The sequence below is a fragment of the Benincasa hispida genome, chromosome 8 (assembly GCF_027475165.1).
Source record: "Benincasa hispida cultivar pf3 chromosome 8, pf3_genome.v1.1, whole genome shotgun sequence".
NCBI lineage: Eukaryota > Viridiplantae > Streptophyta > Magnoliopsida > Cucurbitales > Cucurbitaceae > Benincasa > Benincasa hispida.
In genome coordinates this window covers 7744522-7754833 of record NC_143485.1, presented here as the reverse complement: position 1 = coordinate 7754833, position 10312 = coordinate 7744522, and the positions used below count along the sequence as shown (strand labels likewise).

Genomic DNA, 10312 nt, shown 5'->3' with positions numbered 1-10312 from the left:
TTCCGTGTGGCCGCATTCAGTTTGCGATAGTCCATACATATGCGCCATCCAGTGATGGTTCTTTGTGGTATTAATTCATTGTTCTCATTGGGGACTACCGTCATTTCGCCATTCTTAGGCACACATTGCACGGGGCTGACCCACATGCTATCTGCAATGGGATAGATGATGCCCGCATCCAACCATTTGATAATCTCCTTTTTGACGACCTCTTTCATCGCAGGGTTAAGTCTGCGTTGATCTTCAATGGTTGCTTTGTGGACGTCCTCAAGATGAATGTGGTGCATGCAGTACGCGGGACTAATTCCTCTAATATCAGCGAGCGTCCAGCCGATTGCTCGCACATGCTTTTTGAGAATGCTCATCAACGCATTCTCTTGATCTACGTTAAGTGCGGAGGAAATTATCTGGTAGCTTCTCATTCTGCCCTAGGAATGCGTACTTCAGATGTGTTGGTAGGGTTTTTAGTTCAAGGGTTGGTGGCTCTACGGGAGAAGGTTACGTTATTTTTCTTTCTTTCTTCAGCTCTTCTTCTTGCATTGCGATCGATCCTTCTTCTTTGTTTGTTTTTGCTATGATCGCATTGCAGGCAGCTACGGATGCGTCGGCATCCTCTTCTTCATACTCTTCATTAAACTTTTCTTCTTCAATCAAATTCACGTTATCTTCCGAATCTGGCAGGTCTTCCTCATCAGGAAATTTCATGGCACGAATTATATTAAATTTGAGCTTCTATCCGTTTATGCTCAAAGTGATCTCGCCCTTGTGCACATCAATTTGAGCACGACCTGTTGATAGGAAAGGTCGCCCCAAAATGATGGACACATCTTTATCGACCTCATAATCCTGGATGATGAAGTTAGCTGGCAAAATAAATTTATCAATCGTGATCAGCACGTCTTTCATCTTACCCTCTAGATGAACCAGAGATCTATCGGCCAGTTGGAGAGTCATGGATGTGGGCACAAGTTTCTCCACATTTAGTTGTCTAAAAATCGACAGCGGCATCAAATTTATGTTGGTCCCCAAGTCACATAAAGCTTGCCCAATATAGAGTCCTCCTATGAAGCAAGGAATAGTGAAGCTCCCAGGATCGCTTATCTTTGGTGGGAGAATAGATTTGGAACTTTGCGTTAATGCCACCGTGGCAAATTTTCCAGCACCTCTTTTCTTGGTTACCATGTCCTTCAGAAACTTGGCATAGGTAGGCATTTCCTCAATCGCTTCACTAAATGGAATGTTAACATGTAATTGATTTAACATAGATAGGAAGCGTTGGTATTGTATCTCTTCATTTTTCTTCTTCTTTAGCCTCTGAGGGAAAGGTGTTAACTGGACCTTCACGGTTCCTGTTTCATTTGTCTTTGAGGTTGACGCAACCTCAGGTTCTACTGCTTCATTCTCTTTTTCTTCTTCTTACATTGCCGAAATCGCAGGATCAGCTGCGATGGAGGTTGATCTGTTCTGATCCTTCTTTCCTCCCTCCATAGTCTTTCCACTGTGCAATGTCACAACCTGACATTGCTCCTTACCAGAACCCCCTGGGTTGCGTGGAAGCTCGGTTGAACTTGGCAGTGCCCCTTGCGATCTACTTATGAGCTCATTTGCAATCTGACCCATTTGCAATTCAAGGTTGCGGATGGACGTAGCCTGACTTTGAAGCACCGTCTCATTTTCCTCTATGTATTGCTTCAATAGGCCTTCTAGGGAAGAATATTTTGGTGGTTGTTGTGAGCTACTTGCTTGGTTGCTCTGCTGACCATTGTTGCATTCAAAGAACCCTGATGGCCCTTCTTTTTATGCCCTGGATTGAAAGTTTTGTTGTGGATTCTTCCAAGCAAAGTTTGGTTAGTTTTTCCACCCGGGGTTGTAGGTGTTGGAAAAAGGGTTGTTCTTTACAAAATATACAGACTGTGGATTTTGTAGACAATCTTCCATCGCATGCCCATCACCGTAAGTCGCACACCTTGCGGTGTTTTGACTTATTGCGTTGATTTGCCCACCTTGCGGTGTTGGACTGCAGATCGTCATTCCTTGAATCAAATTCATCATTGCGGTCATTTGGTTCTACAATGAAACAATAGCACAGTTATCTGTGTCAGAATCTTAGAGTTTTAATCTCTGGTCGCTCTCCCTCCAGTCTTCATGATTCTTGGAGATGCAATCTAGGATACTCTTCGCCTCATCATAAGTCTTGTCAAGCAGACCACCAACTACTGCCGCATTGGCAGCGGTCTGCGAAGCAGGATTCAAACCGTGGTAGAAAATTTCCATCTAAAGGCAGTCTGGCAGCCCATTATGCGGACAATTTCGGACCAACCTTTTAAACCTCGCCCAGGCATCACTGAGCGATTCGTCCATGTCTTGTTCAAAATTAGTAATAAGCTTTCTTCGTCTCGCATTCTCTATAGGTGGGAAATACTTCTTCATATACTTCTCTACCACCTGCTCCCAAGAAGTGATCTCTCTTGGTTCGAGTGAGTAAGCCCATTTCCTAGACTGATCACAGAGAGAAAATGGAAACAGCGTAAGTCGAACCTCCTCAACAGAGATGTTCGGAAACACAAAAGTATTGTAGATTTCAATAAAATTTTAGAGGTGGGCGTGCGGATCCTCGCCACGCCGTCCTTTGAATTGACCTACAGCCTGGGTCATCTGTAGCATCACCGGTTTTATTTCAAATCTACTTCTGTCTAAGGCATGCCTCATGATTCTCAGAGAGAAATCATAGAGGTTTGGCGATGCATAGTCCCAAAGGGCCTATTGCGATCGTTGGGCAACAGAAGTGGATTTGCAATGACATTATTGTTGTTTGGTGCTTCTTTCCTAGGCTGCTCCGTCATCTCTTCTTTATCGGATTGTGGTTGCTATTGGCGATTTCTCAATTTCCTTCTAAAATTCCTCTCAATCTTTGGGTTGTAATTCGCCAGAGATTGAGAGTCCTACAAAGAAATAAAAAAATAAAAAAATAAAAAAATTTACCGTTAACAAACTATTTTGCCAAAGTCCCCGGCAACAGTGCCAAAAACTTGATACGTTATTTTATTGAATGGAAATATGGATGATATGTGTTGATGGAATTACGTTGTGCACTCAAGTTTCCCCAACGGAATCCAAGTGTAAATTCCTCTGAGTTTCCTGGTAAGTCTAGGGTCGATCACAGGGACTTGTGAAAATAGTTTGCGTTGATAATTTTCTTATGAAAACTTTGCGGTAACCGGTAAATAAATAAGGTGGGTGGTTTGTTGTTGCGTTAATGAAAATAATAATAAATGTAGCAGAATTTGAAAAGAGTTGGCAACGGAAAATACGATGAATATGCGGTGAACGGGTTGAGAAGGGTTTCGACTAACACTCCCTAGGTTGTGTTCATGCCTTGCGATCATGCAACATGCATACAATAGTAAACCATCTCTCGACGTGAATGCCACGGCTTCTAAGGCTAGAATGCGTGCGATAAATATGCGATAAGTCTAAAGGGTTTACACATAAACCTCTATTTCGATTTATGCGATGACAACATGACATTCACACAAATATGCGACTGCATAATATCATTCCTATTCCTAGAATGCAAGTGATGCACGTTGACAGACAGAGCTTATCTCTAAGTCCCTATTTCTTATTTATGCAGGCCTAATCTTGCTCTTTCAAGTCAGATTCTAATCTAGCTCTCTCGAGACATTGGGTTCTTTCTTTAGATTCTCTCTCGAGCACCTCTAAAGGGATGTTTCACACAGCATAAAACAAGACAATCGCAAGCAATGAACTTCCTAGATCATGTTAGCTTAGTTCCTCTCAACCAATTCAACAAGTTTAGCTACTCATGCGTATTAAGAGGGTGAGCTGATGTAGAAATATAACTTCCATTGAATAGATAAAAGATGAAGTACAGAATAAAAATGCAAGTACAATAAGGAGCCTGGAGCAATTTCTTGCCACCAGGAGTTACACTGTTCTACTCATGCTCTAATGATATTCTTGCTTTCGTGAGAGTCAACCTGCTCTTTGCTCTTACGCCCCAAGATCCTCTCTCAAGTTGCCTTGGACGATCTCCGGTGTAATGACCCGAGTTCAAGAAGGGTACATGAATGAACCGGTATCACATCCGAATGAGAGAGATCCTGAGGACATGAAAGTATGGTTAAGAAAGGCTTAAAAGAATTGAAAGTTATTACCTATACCAATAAGGTGCACCTTTCTTTTTGGTGGCTCAATCATAAGAACTCCAAAGTTAAGCGTGCTTAGCTTGGGTCAATCCTATGTTGGGTGACCTCAATCATAAGAACTCTAAAGTTAAGTGTGCTTAGCTTGGAACAATCCTATGTTGAGGACAAAGCATGCTGAAAGGACCCTGGGGAACACTTTCACTTCTAAAGCATTCAAGGCAAAGGAAGAAGGGAGGAATAAGGGAGGATGACATAGCCAGGGCGTTACATCCAGCGTCACCACTCTTCTCTAGCTGGATGTACTTTGTGACCATTATCGACTATCAACTTAATTTGGATCTGACTGCTGTCAGCTTTCTGTCCCATCGATCTTAATTGTCGGAGAAGTTGTCAAGTAAATAAGATTTACTAAGCGACAGCTTGGAGTTAGCTAAACGATCGTGGAGTGTTCTTACACGATAGACACTCAGCTAAATGATCACATAGCTTTTGCTAGACGATTGCATAGCTTTTCCTAGACGATTAGGCATCGACCTATATGATAGGTTGTTCCATCTCCCACTTACTCAATTGTATACACGATTGTGGTTCCTCCCTATTTCTGCTTCAAACCAAGTCCACACAGAGCCTACCCTCTATATTCTCACACCGAGAATACCTAGGTAACATTCTTGGTGGTGTCATACTCAACTCGACACTGTTGAGGTTTTTTGGAGGTTGTTCCCGGTGTTATGGGTGTTTGTGACCTTGACGATTGCTTAGTTCGAGTGCGCAGTGTTCGTGTAGTGTAGCGGTCGTGTTGGACGAGCATTCGTGTGTTGCTGTGTTGTTCTGATCGAACGTTCGTGATCAAGGAACTCGAAGATGAGTCTACAAAAGTGTGTTGATTCTTGTCCTTGATCTTTTGTATAACATACTAAACTAAACTACACAAGATGGAATTCACTCCTTCCCCGAGGCAGGGGTAGGTAGATATATAGCTCCCTTAAGCGGCTGATTTCAGGGCTTAAACAATGTGGTACCACATATCTTCTCTTAGCCCAAGAGGTGTTCACACTGTTGTATTATTCATTAGAGGAATTAATGGTACTTAAGGAGTGAGATGTAACTATAGGGGCAAAACGGTAATTTGGCCCCACTGTACTTATGAACATTTGTGAAGGGTCATCGTACTCATGATTGGTTATATCCGATGGACACATAAATATATCTGTGGTAAGAAGAGTTCAGGTGTTGGTCTTTAGTAGAATACCTGACAGTTAACAGATGATGGATCTCGTCGCTAAAGAGTTTAGTCAGCTATTAACAGACCGTTGGAGCTTCGAGCCACAGGTCCATTAGGTCCCCTGGGTAGCTTGGATAAAGTCGAGAATCAGTGTTTGGGTTAATTTTAAAATGTTCAAATTGACAAGAGGAAGTTCGATTGTATATGATATAATTTGACTAGTTAATTATATATGATATAATTGGCTAAATGTATGAGTTACATTATTTTGGAGGAAATTAGATATAAATATGATTTATATCAAGTAGAAGAGAAATTACCATAGTAGATATGTGATATCAAACTATAGGATAAAAATATAATATGATTATATTTATTAATAATTTAATTGGTTAATTATATGATAATTAACCCAAAATCTCGCTCAGACGTGCGTTAGTTGGAACAACGTCGGTTACTGTAACCAATGAATAAAAATGAAATTTCTTCCATTTTGAATAGTTCGAAAAAGGTTCGGAAAAAAGTTCGGAAAAAGATCAGAAGATTTGCATTGGTGTGAAAACGTAAATGATCGCTTAAGTAAATCGAGAGCCTATACGATAGTCGCTTAACGCTTAAATGATCGCATACCTCGCACCTAAATGATCGCCTACTTAGTGCCTAAACGATCGCACACTAAGTCTTAAACGATCGATTAACTTTCCTAAACGATCGTATAGTGTTACGTGTTTGCTAAATGATTGCCTACCTTTTTCTAAACGACCGTTCACTAAAATCTACACGATCGTATAGTTTATTCTAAGCGATAAGAATTTTGCTATGCGATAGCTTCAATGCTCTCCCACTTGCTTATCGCCTACACGATCGGTTCTTCTTCCTACCTCTACCAAACTCACCAAACACCACGTTTTAGGTTCCCACTCTGAGAATACCTGGGGCTTCTTTCTGGTGGTGTCATTCCCGCTGTCTTCATGTTTTTGCTGTAGTCGATTGTTCGTGTTGCTGTAGTCGATGCATCTGTTGGGTGTTGGTTAATTAGGTAGAGGTCTTCCGCTTTGTTGAGTTCCATAGTTAAAAGAGCGTCTTCAATTGGTATGAGAACTCTCTCTCTTGTTATTTTTGTTGTTCAAAGCATGCCATTAATTACTGTTTATTTGCATAACTGTGCGTTTGAATGTATTTGATGTATTTCGGTCACGGTGAAATTGGAGCGATCCGAACGTGCTCATGGAACTCTTCAGTAAGAGATCCTTCACATTAAATGTCACATCTCTGTTGATAATACATTTATTCCTGCCCTCGTCTAAGCACCAAAGTTTATATCCTTTAACACCCTGAGGATAGCCAATAAACATACATTTCAGTGCCCTCTTATTCAGCTTCCCTTCTTTAACATGAGCATAGCTGAACATCCAAACACTATGAAATTATCCAAACTTGGAGCTTTTCCTGTCCATATCTCCTAAGGAGTCTTTAGGCCTAAAGCAGAAGACGGACTCCTATTAATGACATAACAGGTTGTTTGGGCAGCTTCCCCTCAAAAGTTTACGGGTAATGAAGCATTTGTCAAAAGACATCTTGTACACTCCATAATTGTTCTGTTAAACCTCTCATCTAAACCATTCTACTGTGGAGTGTACGTAATAGTGAAATGCCTCATAATTCTTTCAGATTTGCAAAACTTATCAAATTTGTGATTCACAAATTCTAAACCATTGTTTGTCTTTTGATACTTTACCTTCCTGCCTGTTTGGTTATTGACCTTCTTTTTCCATTCAAGAAATTTCCCAAAAGCTTCATCCTTCTGTTTCAGTGGATACATCCACACCTTCCTTGAAAAATCATCGATGATCGACATGAAGTATCTCGAACGTCCCATAGAAGGTACCTTTGTAGGACCCCATAAATCTGAATGAACATAATCCAAATTCCTTTGGTAGAATGCTTCCCTTTCCCAAAATTCACTCTAGTAGACTTTCCCATTATGCAATGTTCATAAAATGGGAGTTCAATGTCTTTAACTCCTCCAAGAAACCTTGTTGTGAAAGAGCTTGAAAACCTCTTTCACTCACATGAGCTAGTCTAATATGCCATAACATAGACTTATCTGTTTCTTTTCCAGATGCAATAACAGCATTACCTGTAACTGCAGTACCCTCCACACATAAAGGCCATTCCTCAAGGTCCCATTCAGCTTAACCAATGAACCCTTGAAAACCTTCAGAACTCCATTTTCAGACTTATAGAAATAACCTACTCTATCTAATTCGTCCAAAGAAATTAGATTTCATTTGAGTTCTAGAACATACCTTACATTTGTCAGAATTCTGATCATTCCATCATGTGTTGTGATTCAAACTGACCCAATTCCTTTTACATCACAAGCATCATTAACACCAAGCAAAACTAATCCCCCATCATTTTCCTGAAAATCAATAAAGAAATCCTGATTAGGAGTCATGTGAAACGTGCACCCTGAACCAATAATCCAAGCATCCTTAATATCCCTGTTGGACACCATCAAGACCTCTACTAAATCATACCCATCAATAACATTTGTTGCACTACATTCCTCTACATGCTTGCTACTTGATGCTTCCTTGCTCTTATTCAAAGGACATTTTTTCTTAAAGTGTCATTCTTTATAACATAGGAAACATTTTCTGACTTTCCCCTTTGATTTTGATCTAGATCTTGACTCTTTTCCTTTTCCGTTTTTTTTCTCATTTTTACTTTTGGCCATGAGTAACTCTCCATCCCTGCGTTCCTTTTTAATCTCAGGGTTTCTCGTTCTCAAGACATCTAACACTATATCCATGGATAATGAATCCCATCCATATTTAATAGCTGCCTTAACGTCTCGATACGATTCAGGCAATGATTTCAGAAGAATAACTGCTTAGTATTCATCCGACATCTTCTCACCGATGTTATTGAGATCAACTATAATCTTCTAGAATTCATCCAAGTTCTCTTATAAGCCTTTACTAGAGTTCATCTTATATCCAAAAAATTTCTCTTTTAGATATAAATTATTTGGCAAGGACTTAGTCAAATAAAGACTTTCTAATTTCTTCCATAACTCCGCTGTAGTAGTGGCTGTTTGGATTGGTGTCCTAATTCTCCCGGAGTCTCGTTGTTTGTAATTATACACATTGTTTTATAAATAAAATAATTATTATTTCATTCTGGCATTTACTCATATCCAATAAAAAAAAGATCTATGGTTATCTTATGTAAACTTAAGAATATATATGTGATATACAAGTGGATCATGCCTTAAGTGATAACCTAAATAGGTTTGTAGTATAAGGATTAAGGTGGGATACCTGATCCTGATGACACTATGGATATGACCCGCTTTGTAGAGGTTTACAAGTGTTGTAAACTACTACAGATGACAGATCCTGACCATTCATGTGGAGACATGCAAGCGATGGTGTCCTATACAAAGAGTTTGTATAAGACCAAACCACGAGATGACTAGACTCTTTATATAACGCCGTTGATACTGGAAACTTACATCTCACCTAAATGACCATAGGTGACACGACCTCAATCCTAAGTGTTTTGGAAACTCATGCCTTTAAGGGCGGTTCTTTGATTAGTATGGGTGAGAGTGGCCAGACTGCCAACTCAACAAGCCTAACTTTTTGGGGACTTGTCTAATCTGGGAGCTGGGAATTCACTTACAAGAGATGGAATTCACTCCTTCCCCAAAATAGGGGTAAGTAGATAGATTACTCTCTTAAGGGTTGATTTTAGGGCTTGAACATAGTGGCCTCAACTTCTCTTTGGAAGAGAGGACTCAGTTGTAGTAGAACTATGGCTTATGTTCATTAGAGGATTCAGTGGTACTTAAGGAGTTATATGTAACTACAGGGGCAAAACAGTTATTGGTCGAGTTGTACTTACGAGCGATCTTTGAAGGGTTGTCGCACTGTTGATTGGTTAAGATGGACACATAATATATCAGTAGTAAGGAGAGTTCAGCTGTCGGTCTTTAGTGGAGTGTCTGGCAATTAACGGATGGTGGATCCCATGACTAAAGAGTTTAGTCAGTTATTCACGTACCATTGGAGCTTTGAGCTATAGGTTCATAAGGTCCCCTTGGTAGCTCAATGGATTCAAGTTGAGGATCAATTCTTGGTGTTGATTTGAAATGTTCAAATTGACAAGAGGTAATTTAATTATATATGATATAATTGGTATAATGTATGAGATACATCTAGTGGAGGATTAATATAAATGAGATTTACATTAAGTGCCATGGAATAGAAAAAGAGCTATGGTTTATATGTTTCATGAGATAAAATATTAAAACTATAGGTTATAAATATATTATGGTAAGTTAGTAGTTATCATTTATATTTTTAATAATATTAATTATTGGATAATTATCTCTTTTTCTCTAATAACCAATTGAGTGGGAGGTTATTGGTGGTTTCATGGTAACCTTGAGATAAAAGGAAAAATGTTTTCCTAATTTTAATAAGAAAGAGAAAAGATTTGCAAAAATGTTGTTTTGAGATTTCCAATCTCGAAAATTTCTCACGGAGAAGTTGTCAAGTAAATAAGATTTATTAAGCTACAGCTTAGAGTTAGCTAAACGATTGTGGAGTGTTCTTACACGATAGACACTAAGCTAAGCGATGAGCTAAATGATCACATAGCTTTTGCTAGACGATTGCATAGCTTTTTCTAGACGATTGGGCATCGACCTATACGATAGGTTGTTCCATCTCCCACTTACTCAATCGTTTACACGATTGTGGTTCCTCCCTATTTTTGTTTCAAACCAAGTCCACACAGAGCCTACCCTCTATATTCTCACACCGAGAATACCTAGGTAACATTCTTGGTGGTGTCATACTCAACTCGACACTGTCAAGGTTTTTTGGAGGCTGTTCGCGGTGTT

The 10312-nt window shown here is 39.6% G+C and overlaps 1 non-coding gene across 1 annotated transcript; it reads left to right on the top strand.

Moving 5' to 3' along the window:
* The first annotated feature begins 2290 nt into the window (after positions 1 to 2290).
* Positions 2291 to 2397, top strand: LOC120084295 (small nucleolar RNA R71). The gene has a single exon (XR_005483659.1). It is a non-coding gene; the product is annotated as a small nucleolar RNA R71 (small nucleolar RNA).
* Positions 2398 to 10312: the final 7915 nt, after the last annotated feature.